The sequence below is a fragment of the Schistocerca gregaria genome, chromosome 11, assembly GCF_023897955.1.
Source record: "Schistocerca gregaria isolate iqSchGreg1 chromosome 11, iqSchGreg1.2, whole genome shotgun sequence".
NCBI lineage: Eukaryota > Metazoa > Arthropoda > Insecta > Orthoptera > Acrididae > Schistocerca > Schistocerca gregaria.
In genome coordinates this window covers 10,889,411-10,904,892 of record NC_064930.1, presented here as the reverse complement: position 1 = coordinate 10,904,892, position 15,482 = coordinate 10,889,411, and the positions used below count along the sequence as shown (strand labels likewise).

General features: G+C 47.0%; 28 non-coding genes across 28 annotated transcripts; all 28 read right to left on the bottom strand.

Annotated features, from left to right (window-relative positions):
• Positions 1 to 170: 170 nt before the first annotated feature.
• On the bottom strand, positions 171 to 243 carry Trnak-cuu (transfer RNA lysine (anticodon CUU)). The gene has a single exon. It is a non-coding gene; the product is annotated as a tRNA-Lys (tRNA).
• A 450-nt stretch (positions 244 to 693) lies between these two features.
• On the bottom strand, positions 694 to 766 carry Trnar-ucg (transfer RNA arginine (anticodon UCG)). The gene has a single exon. It is a non-coding gene; the product is annotated as a tRNA-Arg (tRNA).
• A 511-nt stretch (positions 767 to 1,277) lies between these two features.
• On the bottom strand, positions 1,278 to 1,349 carry Trnat-agu (transfer RNA threonine (anticodon AGU)). Its single transcript has one exon. It is a non-coding gene; the product is annotated as a tRNA-Thr (tRNA).
• A 335-nt stretch (positions 1,350 to 1,684) lies between these two features.
• Positions 1,685 to 1,757, bottom strand: Trnak-cuu (transfer RNA lysine (anticodon CUU)). Its single transcript has one exon. It is a non-coding gene; the product is annotated as a tRNA-Lys (tRNA).
• Positions 1,758 to 2,207: 450 nt separating this feature from the next.
• On the bottom strand, positions 2,208 to 2,280 carry Trnar-ucg (transfer RNA arginine (anticodon UCG)). The gene has a single exon. It is a non-coding gene; the product is annotated as a tRNA-Arg (tRNA).
• A 510-nt stretch (positions 2,281 to 2,790) lies between these two features.
• On the bottom strand, positions 2,791 to 2,862 carry Trnat-agu (transfer RNA threonine (anticodon AGU)). Its single transcript has one exon. It is a non-coding gene; the product is annotated as a tRNA-Thr (tRNA).
• A 335-nt stretch (positions 2,863 to 3,197) lies between these two features.
• Trnak-cuu (transfer RNA lysine (anticodon CUU)) lies at positions 3,198 to 3,270 on the bottom strand. Its single transcript has one exon. It is a non-coding gene; the product is annotated as a tRNA-Lys (tRNA).
• Positions 3,271 to 3,720: 450 nt separating this feature from the next.
• Trnar-ucg (transfer RNA arginine (anticodon UCG)) lies at positions 3,721 to 3,793 on the bottom strand. Its single transcript has one exon. It is a non-coding gene; the product is annotated as a tRNA-Arg (tRNA).
• A 510-nt stretch (positions 3,794 to 4,303) lies between these two features.
• Positions 4,304 to 4,375, bottom strand: Trnat-agu (transfer RNA threonine (anticodon AGU)). Its single transcript has one exon. It is a non-coding gene; the product is annotated as a tRNA-Thr (tRNA).
• Positions 4,376 to 4,710: 335 nt separating this feature from the next.
• Positions 4,711 to 4,783, bottom strand: Trnak-cuu (transfer RNA lysine (anticodon CUU)). Its single transcript has one exon. It is a non-coding gene; the product is annotated as a tRNA-Lys (tRNA).
• A 450-nt stretch (positions 4,784 to 5,233) lies between these two features.
• Positions 5,234 to 5,306, bottom strand: Trnar-ucg (transfer RNA arginine (anticodon UCG)). Its single transcript has one exon. It is a non-coding gene; the product is annotated as a tRNA-Arg (tRNA).
• Positions 5,307 to 5,816: 510 nt separating this feature from the next.
• Trnat-agu (transfer RNA threonine (anticodon AGU)) lies at positions 5,817 to 5,888 on the bottom strand. Its single transcript has one exon. It is a non-coding gene; the product is annotated as a tRNA-Thr (tRNA).
• A 335-nt stretch (positions 5,889 to 6,223) lies between these two features.
• Positions 6,224 to 6,296, bottom strand: Trnak-cuu (transfer RNA lysine (anticodon CUU)). Its single transcript has one exon. It is a non-coding gene; the product is annotated as a tRNA-Lys (tRNA).
• A 450-nt stretch (positions 6,297 to 6,746) lies between these two features.
• Positions 6,747 to 6,819, bottom strand: Trnar-ucg (transfer RNA arginine (anticodon UCG)). Its single transcript has one exon. It is a non-coding gene; the product is annotated as a tRNA-Arg (tRNA).
• Positions 6,820 to 7,332: 513 nt separating this feature from the next.
• Positions 7,333 to 7,404, bottom strand: Trnat-agu (transfer RNA threonine (anticodon AGU)). The gene has a single exon. It is a non-coding gene; the product is annotated as a tRNA-Thr (tRNA).
• A 335-nt stretch (positions 7,405 to 7,739) lies between these two features.
• Positions 7,740 to 7,812, bottom strand: Trnak-cuu (transfer RNA lysine (anticodon CUU)). Its single transcript has one exon. It is a non-coding gene; the product is annotated as a tRNA-Lys (tRNA).
• Positions 7,813 to 8,262: 450 nt separating this feature from the next.
• On the bottom strand, positions 8,263 to 8,335 carry Trnar-ucg (transfer RNA arginine (anticodon UCG)). Its single transcript has one exon. It is a non-coding gene; the product is annotated as a tRNA-Arg (tRNA).
• Positions 8,336 to 8,848: 513 nt separating this feature from the next.
• Trnat-agu (transfer RNA threonine (anticodon AGU)) lies at positions 8,849 to 8,920 on the bottom strand. Its single transcript has one exon. It is a non-coding gene; the product is annotated as a tRNA-Thr (tRNA).
• Positions 8,921 to 9,255: 335 nt separating this feature from the next.
• On the bottom strand, positions 9,256 to 9,328 carry Trnak-cuu (transfer RNA lysine (anticodon CUU)). Its single transcript has one exon. It is a non-coding gene; the product is annotated as a tRNA-Lys (tRNA).
• A 450-nt stretch (positions 9,329 to 9,778) lies between these two features.
• Trnar-ucg (transfer RNA arginine (anticodon UCG)) lies at positions 9,779 to 9,851 on the bottom strand. The gene has a single exon. It is a non-coding gene; the product is annotated as a tRNA-Arg (tRNA).
• Positions 9,852 to 11,295: 1,444 nt separating this feature from the next.
• Positions 11,296 to 11,368, bottom strand: Trnar-ucg (transfer RNA arginine (anticodon UCG)). The gene has a single exon. It is a non-coding gene; the product is annotated as a tRNA-Arg (tRNA).
• Positions 11,369 to 11,878: 510 nt separating this feature from the next.
• Trnat-agu (transfer RNA threonine (anticodon AGU)) lies at positions 11,879 to 11,950 on the bottom strand. Its single transcript has one exon. It is a non-coding gene; the product is annotated as a tRNA-Thr (tRNA).
• Positions 11,951 to 12,792: 842 nt separating this feature from the next.
• On the bottom strand, positions 12,793 to 12,865 carry Trnar-ucg (transfer RNA arginine (anticodon UCG)). The gene has a single exon. It is a non-coding gene; the product is annotated as a tRNA-Arg (tRNA).
• Positions 12,866 to 13,372: 507 nt separating this feature from the next.
• Positions 13,373 to 13,444, bottom strand: Trnat-agu (transfer RNA threonine (anticodon AGU)). Its single transcript has one exon. It is a non-coding gene; the product is annotated as a tRNA-Thr (tRNA).
• A 335-nt stretch (positions 13,445 to 13,779) lies between these two features.
• Positions 13,780 to 13,852, bottom strand: Trnak-cuu (transfer RNA lysine (anticodon CUU)). The gene has a single exon. It is a non-coding gene; the product is annotated as a tRNA-Lys (tRNA).
• A 450-nt stretch (positions 13,853 to 14,302) lies between these two features.
• Trnar-ucg (transfer RNA arginine (anticodon UCG)) lies at positions 14,303 to 14,375 on the bottom strand. The gene has a single exon. It is a non-coding gene; the product is annotated as a tRNA-Arg (tRNA).
• A 507-nt stretch (positions 14,376 to 14,882) lies between these two features.
• Positions 14,883 to 14,954, bottom strand: Trnat-agu (transfer RNA threonine (anticodon AGU)). Its single transcript has one exon. It is a non-coding gene; the product is annotated as a tRNA-Thr (tRNA).
• Positions 14,955 to 15,289: 335 nt separating this feature from the next.
• Positions 15,290 to 15,362, bottom strand: Trnak-cuu (transfer RNA lysine (anticodon CUU)). The gene has a single exon. It is a non-coding gene; the product is annotated as a tRNA-Lys (tRNA).
• Between the last annotated feature and the right edge of the window lie 120 nt (positions 15,363 to 15,482).

The window sequence follows — 15,482 nt, the reverse complement described above, 5'->3', positions numbered from 1 at the left end:
CTGCACTTCAGAACATGACTTTCACATGTCTACAAAATCACCTTCACCTTCAAATACAGTTTTCTTGCGACTGATTGAGACGTAGGCAAATTTTAATGTTGCTATTTCCATTACATCACGTTAATCAGAAAATCGGTAATTTACATGTGCAGTGGAGAAAAATTCCGTTCCGCACAGCGAAGGGCTCGAACCCACGACCCTGTGATTAAGAGTCTCATGCTCTACCGACTGAGCTAGCCGTGCTGCCTCGTTGGGTACCTCCTGGGTAGCAGATCACACAGTACTCGTTTGAGTTGGTTGGTCCCATACAGAATCTCTCCATGCTGCCTAATGTTTTCCTAACGACACTCGTCACGTACTTCACTTTTATTTCATAATCATTTCTGAGAGGTAAAGGAATTGCATGACAATCTGCAGAGCTAGCGGCGTCAAAATTAACACACATACTTGACGTGACTCAAAAGCCGAACGAGTTACTTTCCGACGTTGTTTTAGATGTGCAAGTGCCAGTCAAACCTCGCGGTGAGGGCACTCTGCCGACCATTTCGCTAGTTAACACCGGTCTTCTTGTGTGTGTTTCAAGCTCAAGACCATCTCCAAGCACAAAATGGTCAACAGCAACATACAGACGGTTTCGTACTGCACAATTGCTACATTAAAACGGTATGTTTGTTTCTCAGAACTGGAAAAACACGACCGTGACAGGATTCGAACCTGCAATCTTCGGATCCGAAGTCCGACGCCTTATCCATTAGGCCACACGGTCACTGACGACCAAGTATAACTTATATACGATTCATCTCGAAACGCTCACACCCCCTGAGGAATTGTGTTTTCGTTCCACACAGCCGCTGCCCCTTACTCTTTCCCACCCATTCGTTACATTCAACCTCTTACGAGACCGACCAAACATAGACAGGAAAACAAGACCACACACTTTGCGCAATCGGAATCGATGGCAGGGTGTCCCTCGCCGCATTTGCTACGATGGCCGTTTGCTAATTCTGCAGAAGCGGCGGCGGCGACGACGACGACGACGACGACGACGACGACCGCGAGAGGCTCAGAGATTTGTGAGAAATACATCTATAAAATGTGATTCAGAATGCCTCGTCCCACCTTATGCCGTACCGCTTTTGGCAAATGCTTTATCAGCGCCATTCGCCTTAATCACATCTGAGAGTAATTCTTAATAAAACGCCTCTCGCTAATTGTTCGCCATCACAGATACTGTTTGCTATACGGCCATGACGAGCAACTGATTTCCAAAATTCGTCTTCCTCCTGTGAGGATGGAACTCACGACTCCTGGTTTACTAGACCAGTGCTCTACCACTGAGCTAAAGAGGCGCGGCCTAGCGGAACTTTTGCGTACTGCGCCGCACGGTCGTCTGAATCTTCAGACTTCAGCTGACAACACTTCATATTTTTGACTAATATTAGCAGCTATGGCGACCCATTACTGCTTGGCTACACATCTGACACGTAGCCGATGTTCTCTCCAAACAAAACCACCTGCACTTCAGAACATGACTTTCACATGTCTACAAAATCACCTTCACCTTCAAATACAGTTTTCTTGCGACTGATTGAGACGTAGGCAAATTTTAAAGTTGCTATTTCCATTACATCACGTTAATCAGAAAATCGGTAATTTACATGCGCAGTGGAGAAAAATTCCGTTCCGCCCAGCGAAGGGCTCGAACCCACGACCCTGTGATTAAGAGTCTCATGCTCTACCGACTGAGCTAGCCGTGCTGCCTCGTTGGGTACCTCCTGGGTAGCAGATCACACAGTACTCGTTTGAGTTGGTTGGTCCCATACAGAATCTCTCCATGCTGCCTAATGTTTTCCTAACGACACTCGTCACATACTTCACTTTTATTTCATAATCATTTCTGAGAGGTAAAGGAATTGCATGACAATCTGCAGAGCTAGCGGCGTCAAAATTAACACACATACTTGACGTGACTCAAAAGCCGAACGATTTACTTTCCGACGTTGTTTTAGATGTGCAAGTGCCAGTCAAACCTCGCGGTGAGGGCACTCTGCCGACCATTTCGCTAGTTAACACCGGTCTTCTTGTGTGTGTTTCAAGCTCAAGACCATCTCCAAGCACAAAATGGTCAACAGCAACATTCAGACGGTTTCGTACTGCACAATTGCTACATTAAAACGGTATGTTTGTTTCTCAGAACTGGAAAAACACGACCGTGACAGGATTCGAACCTGCAATCTTCGGATCCGAAGTCCGACGCCTTATCCATTAGGCCACACGGTCACTGACGACCAAGTATAACTTATATACGATTCATCTCGAAACGCTCACACCCCCTGAGGAATTGTGTTTTCGTTCCACACAGCCGCTGCCCCTTACTCTTTCCCACCCATTCGTTACATTCAACCTCTTACGAGACCGACCAAACATAGACAGGAAAACAAGACCACACACTTTGCGCAATCGGAATCGATGGCAGGGTGTCCCTCGCCGCATTTGCTACGATGGCCGTTTGCTAATTCTGCAGAAGCGGCGGCGACGACGACGACGACGACGACGACGACGACGACCGCGAGAGGCTCAGAGATTTGTGAGAAATACATCTATAAGATGTGATTCAGAATGCCTCGTCCCACCTTATGCCGTACCGCTTTGGCAAATGCTTTATCAGCGCCATTCGCCTTAATCACATCTGAGAGTAATTCTTAATAAAACGCCTCTCGCTAATTGTTCGCCATCACAGATACTGTTTGCTATACGGCCATGACGCGCAACTGATTTCCAAAATTCGTCTTCCTCCTGTGAGGATGGAACTCACGACTCCTGGTTTACTAGACCAGTGCTCTACCACTGAGCTAAAGAGGCGCGGCCTAGCGGAACTTTTGCGTACTTCGCCGCACGGTCGTCTGAATCTTCAGACTTCAGCTGACAACACTTCATATTTTTGACTAATATTAGCAGCTATGGCGACCCATTACTGCTTGGCTACACATCTGACACGTAGCCGATGTTCTCTCCAAACAAAACCACCTGCACTTCAGAACATGACTTTCACATGTCTACAAAATCACCTTCACCTTCAAATACAGTTTTCTTGCGACTGATTGAGACGTAGGCAAATTTTAAAGTTGCTATTTCCATTACATCACGTTAATCAGAAAATCGGTAATTTACATGCGCAGTGGAGAAAAATTCCGTTCCGCCCAGCGAAGGGCTCGAACCCACGACCCTGTGATTAAGAGTCTCATGCTCTACCGACTGAGCTAGCCGTGCTGCCTCGTTGGGTACCTCCTGGGTAGCAGATCACACAGTACTCGTTTGAGTTGGTTGGTCCCATACAGAATCTCTCCATGCTGCCTAATGTTTTCCTAACGACACTCGTCACATACTTCACTTTTATTTCATAATCATTTCTGAGAGGTAAAGGAATTGCATGACAATCTGCAGAGCTAGCGGCGTCAAAATTAACACACATACTTGACGTGACTCAAAAGCCGAACGATTTACTTTCCGACGTTGTTTTAGATGTGCAAGTGCCAGTCAAACCTCGCGGTGAGGGCACTCTGCCGACCATTTCGCTAGTTAACACCGGTCTTCTTGTGTGTGTTTCAAGCTCAAGACCATCTCCAAGCACAAAATGGTCAACAGCAACATTCAGACGGTTTCGTACTGCACAATTGCTACATTAAAACGGTATGTTTGTTTCTCAGAACTGGAAAAACACGACCGTGACAGGATTCGAACCTGCAATCTTCGGATCCGAAGTCCGACGCCTTATCCATTAGGCCACACGGTCACTGACGACCAAGTATAACTTATATACGATTCATCTCGAAACGCTCACACCCCCTGAGGAATTGTGTTTTCGTTCCACACAGCCGCTGCCCCTTACTCTTTCCCACCCATTCGTTACATTCAACCTCTTACGAGACCGACCAAACATAGACAGGAAAACAAGACCACACACTTTGCGCAATCGGAATCGATGGCAGGGTGTCCCTCGCCGCATTTGCTACGATGGCCGTTTGCTAATTCTGCAGAAGCGGCGGCGACGACGACGACGACGACGACGACGACGACGACCGCGAGAGGCTCAGAGATTTGTGAGAAATACATCTATAAGATGTGATTCAGAATGCCTCGTCCCACCTTATGCCGTACCGCTTTGGCAAATGCTTTATCAGCGCCATTCGCCTTAATCACATCTGAGAGTAATTCTTAATAAAACGCCTCTCGCTAATTGTTCGCCATCACAGATACTGTTTGCTATACGGCCATGACGCGCAACTGATTTCCAAAATTCGTCTTCCTCCTGTGAGGATGGAACTCACGACTCCTGGTTTACTAGACCAGTGCTCTACCACTGAGCTAAAGAGGCGCGGCCTAGCGGAACTTTTGCGTACTTCGCCGCACGGTCGTCTGAATCTTCAGACTTCAGCTGACAACACTTCATATTTTTGACTAATATTAGCAGCTATGGCGACCCATTACTGCTTGGCTACACATCTGACACGTAGCCGATGTTCTCTCCAAACAAAACCACCTGCACTTCAGAACATGACTTTCACATGTCTACAAAATCACCTTCACCTTCAAATACAGTTTTCTTGCGACTGATTGAGACGTAGGCAAATTTTAAAGTTGCTATTTCCATTACATCACGTTAATCAGAAAATCGGTAATTTACATGCGCAGTGGAGAAAAATTCCGTTCCGCCCAGCGAAGGGCTCGAACCCACGACCCTGTGATTAAGAGTCTCATGCTCTACCGACTGAGCTAGCCGTGCTGCCTCGTTGGGTACCTCCTGGGTAGCAGATCACACAGTACTCGTTTGAGTTGGTTGGTCCCATACAGAATCTCTCCATGCTGCCTAATGTTTTCCTAACGACACTCGTCACATACTTCACTTTTATTTCATAATCATTTCTGAGAGGTAAAGGAATTGCATGACAATCTGCAGAGCTAGCGGCGTCAAAATTAACACACATACTTGACGTGACTCAAAAGCCGAACGATTTACTTTCCGACGTTGTTTTAGATGTGCAAGTGCCAGTCAAACCTCGCGGTGAGGGCACTCTGCCGACCATTTCGCTAGTTAACACCGGTCTTCTTGTGTGTGTTTCAAGCTCAAGACCATCTCCAAGCACAAAATGGTCAACAGCAACATTCAGACGGTTTCGTACTGCACAATTGCTACATTAAAACGGTATGTTTGTTTCTCAGAACTGGAAAAACACGACCGTGACAGGATTCGAACCTGCAATCTTCGGATCCGAAGTCCGACGCCTTATCCATTAGGCCACACGGTCACTGACGACCAAGTATAACTTATATACGATTCATCTCGAAACGCTCACACCCCCTGAGGAATTGTGTTTTCGTTCCACACAGCCGCTGCCCCTTACTCTTTCCCACCCATTCGTTACATTCAACCTCTTACGAGACCGACCAAACATAGACAGGAAAACAAGACCACACACTTTGCGCAATCGGAATCGATGGCAGGGTGTCCCTCGCCGCATTTGCTACGATGGCCGTTTGCTAATTCTGCAGAAGCGGCGGCGACGACGACGACGACGACGACGACGACGACGACCGCGAGAGGCTCAGAGATTTGTGAGAAATACATCTATAAGATGTGATTCAGAATGCCTCGTCCCACCTTATGCCGTACCGCTTTGGCAAATGCTTTATCAGCGCCATTCGCCTTAATCACATCTGAGAGTAATTCTTAATAAAACGCCTCTCGCTAATTGTTCGCCATCACAGATACTGTTTGCTATACGGCCATGACGCGCAACTGATTTCCAAAATTCGTCTTCCTCCTGTGAGGATGGAACTCACGACTCCTGGTTTACTAGACCAGTGCTCTACCACTGAGCTAAAGAGGCGCGGCCTAGCGGAACTTTTGCGTACTTCGCCGCACGGTCGTCTGAATCTTCAGACTTCAGCTGACAACACTTCATATTTTTGACTAATATTAGCAGCTATGGCGACCCATTACTGCTTGGCTACACATCTGACACGTAGCCGATGTTCTCTCCAAACAAAACCACCTGCACTTCAGAACATGACTTTCACATGTCTACAAAATCACCTTCACCTTCAAATACAGTTTTCTTGCGACTGATTGAGACGTAGGCAAATTTTAAAGTTGCTATTTCCATTACATCACGTTAATCAGAAAATCGGTAATTTACATGCGCAGTGGAGAAAAATTCCGTTCCGCCCAGCGAAGGGCTCGAACCCACGACCCTGTGATTAAGAGTCTCATGCTCTACCGACTGAGCTAGCCGTGCTGCCTCGTTGGGTACCTCCTGGGTAGCAGATCACACAGTACTCGTTTGAGTTGGTTGGTCCCATACAGAATCTCTCCATGCTGCCTAATGTTTTCCTAACGACACTCGTCACATACTTCACTTTTATTTCATAATCATTTCTGAGAGGTAAAGGAATTGCATGACAATCTGCAGAGCTAGCGGCGTCAAAATTAACACACATACTTGACGTGACTCAAAAGCCGAACGATTTACTTTCCGACGTTGTTTTAGATGTGCAAGTGCCAGTCAAACCTCGCGGTGAGGGCACTCTGCCGACCATTTCGCTAGTTAACACCGGTCTTCTTGTGTGTGTTTCAAGCTCAAGACCATCTCCAAGCACAAAATGGTCAACAGCAACATTCAGACGGTTTCGTACTGCACAATTGCTACATTAAAACGGTATGTTTGTTTCTCAGAACTGGAAAAACACGACCGTGACAGGATTCGAACCTGCAATCTTCGGATCCGAAGTCCGACGCCTTATCCATTAGGCCACACGGTCACTGACGACCAAGTATAACTTATATACGATTCATCTCGAAACGCTCACACCCCCTGAGGAATTGTGTTTTCGTTCCACACAGCCGCTGCCCCTTACTCTTTCCCACCCATTCGTTACATTCAACCTCTTACGAGACCGACCAAACATAGACAGGAAAACAAGACCACACACTTTGCGCAATCGGAATCGATGGCAGGGTGTCCCTCGCCGCATTTGCTACGATGGCCGTTTGCTAATTCTGCAGAAGCGGCGGCGACGACGACGACGACGACGACGACGACGACGACGACCGCGAGAGGCTCAGAGATTTGTGAGAAATACATCTATAAGATGTGATTCAGAATGCCTCGTCCCACCTTATGCCGTACCGCTTTGGCAAATGCTTTATCAGCGCCATTCGCCTTAATCACATCTGAGAGTAATTCTTAATAAAACGCCTCTCGCTAATTGTTCGCCATCACAGATACTGTTTGCTATACGGCCATGACGCGCAACTGATTTCCAAAATTCGTCTTCCTCCTGTGAGGATGGAACTCACGACTCCTGGTTTACTAGACCAGTGCTCTACCACTGAGCTAAAGAGGCGCGGCCTAGCGGAACTTTTGCGTACTTCGCCGCACGGTCGTCTGAATCTTCAGACTTCAGCTGACAACACTTCATATTTTTGACTAATATTAGCAGCTATGGCGACCCATTACTGCTTGGCTACACATCTGACACGTAGCCGATGTTCTCTCCAAACAAAACCACCTGCACTTCAGAACATGACTTTCACATGTCTACAAAATCACCTTCACCTTCAAATACAGTTTTCTTGCGACTGATTGAGACGTAGGCAAATTTTAAAGTTGCTATTTCCATTACATCACGTTAATCAGAAAATCGGTAATTTACATGCGCAGTGGAGAAAAATTCCGTTCCGCCCAGCGAAGGGCTCGAACCCACGACCCTGTGATTAAGAGTCTCATGCTCTACCGACTGAGCTAGCCGTGCTGCCTCGTTGGGTACCTCCTGGGTAGCAGATCACACAGTACTCGTTTGAGTTGGTTGGTCCCATACAGAATGTCTCCATGCTGCCTAATGTTTTCCTAACGACACTCGTCACATACTTCACTTTTATTTCATAATCATTTCTGAGAGGTAAAGGAATTGCATGACAATCTGCAGAGCTAGCGGCGTCAAAATTAACACACATACTTGACGTGACTCAAAAGCCGAACGATTTACTTTCCGACGTTGTTTTAGATGTGCAAGTGCCAGTCAAACCTCGCGGTGAGGGCACTCTGCCGACCATTTCGCTAGTTAACACCGGTCTTCTTGTGTGTGTTTCAAGCTCAAGACCATCTCCAAGCACAAAATGGTCAACAGCAACATTCAGACGGTTTCGTACTGCACAATTGCTACATTAAAACGGTATGTTTGTTTCTCAGAACTGGAAAAACACGACCGTGACAGGATTCGAACCTGCAATCTTCGGATCCGAAGTCCGACGCCTTATCCATTAGGCCACACGGTCACTGACGACCAAGTATAACTTATATACGATTCATCTCGAAACGCTCACACCCCCTGAGGAATTGTGTTTTCGTTCCACACAGCCGCTGCCCCTTACTCTTTCCCACCCATTCGTTACATTCAACCTCTTACGAGACCGACCAAACATAGACAGGAAAACAAGACCACACACTTTGCGCAATCGGAATCGATGGCAGGGTGTCCCTCGCCGCATTTGCTACGATGGCCGTTTGCTAATTCTGCAGAAGCGGCGGCGGCGACGACGACGACGACGACGACGACGACGACGACCGCGAGAGGCTCAGAGATTTGTGAGAAATACATCTATAAAATGTAATTCAGAATGCCTCGTCCCACCTTATGCCGTACCGCTTTGGCAAATGCTTTATCAGCGCCATTCGCCTTAATCACATCTGAGAGTAATTCTTAATAAAACGCCTCTCGCTAATTGTTCGCCATCACAGATACTGTTTGCTATACGGCCATGACGCGCAACTGATTTCCAAAATTCGTCTTCCTCCTGTGAGGATGGAACTCACGACTCCTGGTTTACTAGACCAGTGCTCTACCACTGAGCTAAAGAGGCGCGGCCTAGCGGAACTTTTGCGTACTTCGCCGCACGGTCGTCTGAATCTTCAGACTTCAGCTGACAACACTTCATATTTTTGACTAATATTAGCAGCTATGGCGACCCATTACTGCTTGGCTACACATCTGACACGTAGCCGATGTTCTCTCCAAACAAAACCACCTGCACTTCAGAACATGACTTTCACATGTCTACAAAATCACCTTCACCTTCAAATACAGTTTTCTTGCGACTGATTGAGACGTAGGCAAATTTTAATGTTGCTATTTCCATTACATCACGTTAATCAGAAAATCGGTAATTTACATGTGCAGTGGAGAAAAATTCCGTTCCGCCCAGCGAAGGGCTCGAACCCACGACCCTGTGATTAAGAGTCTCATGCTCTACCGACTGAGCTAGCCGTGCTGCCTCGTTGGGTACCTCCTGGGTAGCAGATCACACAGTACTCGTTTGAGTTGGTTGGTCCCATACAGAATCTCTCCATGCTGCCTAATGTTTTCCTAACGACACTCGTCACGTACTTCACTTTTATTTCATAATCATTTCTGAGAGGTAAAGGAATTGCATGACAATCTGCAGAGCTAGCGGCGTCAAAATTAACACACATACTTGACGTGACTCAAAAGCCGAACGAGTTACTTTCCGACGTTGTTTTAGATGTGCAAGTGCCAGTCAAACCTCGCGGTGAGGGCACTCTGCCGACCATTTCGCTAGTTAACACCGGTCTTCTTGTGTGTGTTTCAAGCTCAAGACCATCTCCAAGCACAAAATGGTCAACAGCAACATTCAGACGGTTTCGTACTGCACAATTGCTACATTAAAACGGTATGTTTGTTTCTCAGAACTGGAAAAACACGACCGTGACAGGATTCGAACCTGCAATCTTCGGATCCGAAGTCCGACGCCTTATCCATTAGGCCACACGGTCACTAACGACCAAGTATAACTTATATACGATTCATCTCGAAACGCTCACACCCCCTGAGGAATTGTGTTTTCGTTCCACACAGCCGCTGCCCCTTACTCTTTCCCACCCATTCGTTACATTCAACCTCTTACGAGACCCACCAAACATAGACAGGAAAACAAGACCACACACTTTGCGCAATCGGAATCGATGGCAGGGTGTCCCTCGCCGCATTTGCTACGATGGCCATTTGCTAATTCTGCAGAAGCGGCGGCGGCGACGACGACGACGACGACGACGACGACGACGACCGCGAGAGGCTCAGAGATTTGTGAGAAATACATCTATAAAATGTAATTCAGAATGCCTCGTCCCACCTTATGCCGTACCGCTTTGGCAAATGCTTTATCAGCGCCATTCGCCTTAATCACATCTGAGAGTAATTCTTAATAAAACGCCTCTCGCTAATTGTTCGCCATCACAGATACTGTTTGCTATACGGCCATGACGCGCAACTGATTTCCAAAATTCGTCTTCCTCCTGTAAGGATGGAACTCACGACTCCTGGTTTACTAGACCAGTGCTCTACCACTGAGCTAAAGAGGCGGGGCCTAGCGGAACTCTTGCGTACTTCGTCCGTACGGTCGTCTGAATCTTCAGTCTTCAGCTGACAACACTTCATATTTTTGACTAATATTAGCAGCTATGGCAACCCATTACTGCTTGGCTACACATCTGACACGTAGCCGATGTTCTCTCCAAACAAAACCACCTGCACTTCAGAACATGACTTTCACATGTCTACAAAATCACCTTCACCTTCAAATACAGTTTTCTTGCGACTGATTGAGACGTAGGCAAATTTTAAAGTTGCTATTTCCATTACATCACGTTAATCAGAAAATCGGTAATTTACATCTGCAGTGGAGAAAAATTCCGTTCCGCCCAGCGAAGGGCTCGAACCCACGACCCTGTGATTAAGAGTCTCATGCTCTACCGACGGAGCTAGCCGTGCTGCCTCGTTGGGTACCTCCTGGGTAGCAGATCACACAGTACTCGTTTGGGTTGGTTGGTCCCATACAGAATCTCTCCATGCTGCCTAATGTTTTCCTAACGACACTCGTCACGTACTTCACTTTTATTTCATAATCATTTCTGAGAGGTAAAGGAATTGCATGACAATCTGCAGAGCTAGCGGCGTCAAAATTAACACACATACTTGACGTGACTCAAAAGCCGGACGAGTTACTTTCCGACGTTGTTTTAGATGTGCAAGTGCCAGTCAAACCTCGCGGTGAGGGCACTCTGCCGACCATTTCGCTAGTTAACAACGGTCTTCTTGTGTGTGTTTCAAGCTCAAGACCATCTCCAAGCACAAAATGGTCAACAGCAACATTCAGACGGTTTCGTACTGCACAATTGCTACATTAAAACGGTATGTTTGTTTCTCAGAACTGGAAAAACACGACCGTGACAGGATTCGAACCTGCAATCTTCGGATCCGAAGTCCGACGCCTTATCCATTAGGCAACACGGTCACTGACGACGAAGTATAACTTATATACGATTCATCTCGAAACGCTCACACCCCCTGAGGAATAGTGTTTTCGTTCCACACAGCCGCTGCCCCTTACTCTTTCCCACCCATTCGTTACATTCAACCTCTTACGAGACCCACCAAACATAGACAGGAAAACAAGACCACACACTTTGCGCAATCGGAATCGATGGCAGGGTGTCCCTCGCCGCATTTGCTACGATGGCCATTTGCTAATTCTGCAGAAGCGGCGACGACGACGACGACGACGACGACGACGACGACGACCGCGGGAGGCTCAGAGATTTGTGAGAAATACATCTATAAAATGTAATTCAGAATGCCTCGTCCCACCTTATGCCGTACCGCTTTGGCAAATGCTTTATCAGCGCCATTCGCCTTAATCACATCTGAGAGTAATTCTTAATAAAACGCCTCTCGCTAATTGTTCGCCATCACAGATACTGTTTGCTATACGGCCATGACGCGCAACTGATTTCCAAAATTCGTCTTCCTCCTGTGAGGATGGAACTCACGACTCCTGGTTTACTAGACCAGTGCTCTACCACTGAGCTAAAGAGGCGCGGCCTAGCGGAACTTTTGCGTACTTCGTCCGTACGGTCGTCTGAATCTTCAGACTTCAGCTGACAACACTTCATATTTTTCACTAATATTTGCAGCTATGGCGACCCATTACTGCTTGGATACACATCTCTCCAAACAAAATCACCTGCACTTCAGAACATGACTTTCACACATGTCTACAAAATCACCTTCACCTTCAAATACAGTTTTCTTGCGACTGATTGAGACGTAGGCAAATTTTAAAGTTGCTATTTCCATTACATCACGTTAATCAGAAAATCGGTAATTTACATCTGCAGTGGAGAAAAATTCCGTTCCGCCCTGCGAAGGGCTCGAACCCAAGACCCTGTGATTAAGAGTCTCATGCTCTACCGACTGAGCTAGCCGTGCTGCCTCGTTGGGTACCTCCTGGGTAGCAGATCACACAGTACTCGTTTGGGTTGGTTGGTCCCATACAGAATCTCTCCATGCTGCCTAATGTTTTCCTAACGACACTCGTCACGTACTTCACTTTTATTTCATAATCATTTCTGAGAGGTAAAGGAATTGCATGACAATCTGCAGAGCTAGCGGCGTCAAAATTAACACACATACTTGACGTGACTCGAAAGCCGAACGAGTTACTTTCCGACGTTGTTTTAGATGTGCAAGTGCCAGTCAAACCTCGCGGTGAGGGCACTCTGCCGACCATTTCGCTAGTTAAAACCGGTCTTCTTGTGTGTGTTTCAAGCTCAAGACCATCTCCAAGCACAAAATGGTCAACAGCAACATTCAGACGGTTTCGTACTGCACAATTGCTACATTAAAACGGTATGTTTGTTTCTCAGAACTGGAAAAACACGACGGTGACAGGATTCGAACCTGCAATCTTCGGATCCGAAGTCCGACGCCTTATCCATTAGGCCACACGGTCACTGACGACCAAGTATAACTTATATACGATTCATCTCGAAACGCTCACACCCCCTGAGGAATTGTGTTTTCGTTCCACACAGCCGCTGCCCCTTACTCTTTCCCACCCATTCGTTACATTCAACCTCTTACGAGACCGACCAAACATAGACAGGAAAACAAGACCACACACTTTGCGCAATCGGAATCGATGGCAGGGTGTCCCTCGCCGCATTTGCTACGATGGCCGTTTGCTAATTCTGCAGAAGCGGCGGCGGCGACGACGACGACGACGACGACGACGACCGCGAGAGGCTCAGAGATTTGTGAGAAATACATCTATAAGATGTGATTCAGAATGCCTCGTCCCACCTTATGCCGTACCGCTTTGGCAAATGCTTTATCAGCGCCATTCGCCTTAATCACATCTGAGAGTAATTCTTAATAAAACGCCTCTCGCTAATTGTTCGCCATCACAGGTACTGTTTGCTATACGGCCATGACGCGCAACTGATTTCCAAAATTCGTCTTCCTCCTGTGAGGATGGAACTCACGACTCCTGGTTTACTAGACCAGTGCTCTACCACTGAGCTAAAGAGGCGCGGCCTAGCGGAACTTTTGCGTACTTCGCCGCACGGTCGTCTGAATCTTCAGACTTCAGCTGACAACACTTCATATTTTTGACTAATATTAGCAGCTATGGCGACCCATTACTGCTTGGCTACACATCTGACACGTAGCCGATGTTCTCTCCAAACAAAACCACCTGCACTTCAGAACATGACTTTCACATGTCTACAAAATCACCTTCACCTTCAAATACAGTTTTCTTGCGACTGATTGAGACGTAGGCAAATTTTAATGTTGCTATTTCCATTACATCACGTTAATCAGAAAATCGGTAATTTACATGCGCAGTGGAGAAAAATTCCGTTCCGCCCAGCGAAGGGCTCGAACCCACGACCCTGTGATTAAGAGTCTCATGCTCTACCGACTGAGCTAGCCGTGCTGCCTCGTTGGGTACCTCCTGGGTAGCAGATCACACAGTACTCGTTTGAGTTGGTTGATCCCATACAGAATCTCTCCATGCTGCCTAATGTTTTCCTAACGACACTCGTCACATACTTCACTTTTATTTCATAATCATTTCTGAGAGGTAAAGGAATTGCATGACAATCTGCAGAGCTAGCGGCGTCAAAATTAACACACATACTTGACGTGACTCAAAAGCCGAACGATTTACTTTCCGACGTTGTTTTAGATGTGCAAGTGCCAGTCAAACCTCGCGGTGAGGGCACTCTGCCGACCATTTCGCTAGTTAACACCGGTCTTCTTGTGTGTGTTTCAAGCTCAAGACCATCTCCAAGCACAAAATGGTCAACAGCAACATTCAGACGGTTTCGTACTGCACAATTGCTACATTAAAACGGTATGTTTGTTTCTCAGAACTGGAAAAACACGACCGTGACAGGATTCGAACCTGCAATCTTCGGATCCGAAGTCCGACGCCTTATCCATTAGGCCACACGGTCACTGACGACGAAGTATAACTTATATACGATTCATCTCGAAACGCTCACACCCCCTGAGGAATTGTGTTTTCGTTCCACACAGCCGCTGCCCCTTACTCTTTCCCACCCATTCGTTACATTCAACCTCTTACGAGACCGACCAAACATAGACAGGAAAACAAGACCACACACTTTGCGCAATCGGAATCGATGGCAGGGTGTCCCTCGCCGCATTTGCTACGATGGCCGTTTGCTAATTCTGCAGAAGCGGCGGCGGCGACGACGACGACGACGACGACGACGACCGCGAGAGGCTCAGAGATTTGTGAGAAATACATCTATAAAATGTAATTCAGAATGCCTCGTCCCACCTTATGCCGTACCGCTTTGGCAAATGCTTTATCAGCGCCATTCGCCTTAATCACATCTGAGAGTAATTCTTAATAAAACGCCTCTCGCTAATTGTTCGCCATCACAGATACTGTTTGCTATACGGCCATGACGCGCAACTGATTTCCAAAATTCGTCTTCCTCCTGTGAGGATGGAACTCACGACTCCTGGTTTACTAGACCAGTGCTCTACCACTGAGCTAAAGAGGCGCGGCCTAGCGGAACTTTTGCGTACTTCGCCGCACGGTCGTCTGAATCTTCAGACTTCAGCTGACAACACTTCATATTTTTGACTAATATTAGCAGCTATGGCGACCCATTACTGCTTGGCTACACATCTGACACGTAGCCGATGTTCTCTCCAAACAAAACCACCTGCACTTCAGAACATGACTTTCACATGTCTACAAAATCACCTTCACCTTCAAATACAGTTTTCTTGCGACTGATTGAGACGTAGGCAAATTTTAATGTTGCTATTTCCATTACATCACGTTAATCAGAAAATCGGTAATTTACATGTGCAGTGGAGAAAAATTCCGCTCCGCCCAGCGAAGGGCTCGAACCCACGACCCTGTGATTAAGAGTCTCATGCTCTACCGACTGAGCTAGCCGTGCTGCCTCGTTGGGTACCTCCTGGGTAGCAGATCACACAGTACTCGTTTGAGTTGGTTGGTCCCATACAGAATCTCTCCATGCTGCCTAATGTTTTCCTAACGACACTCGTCACGTACTTCA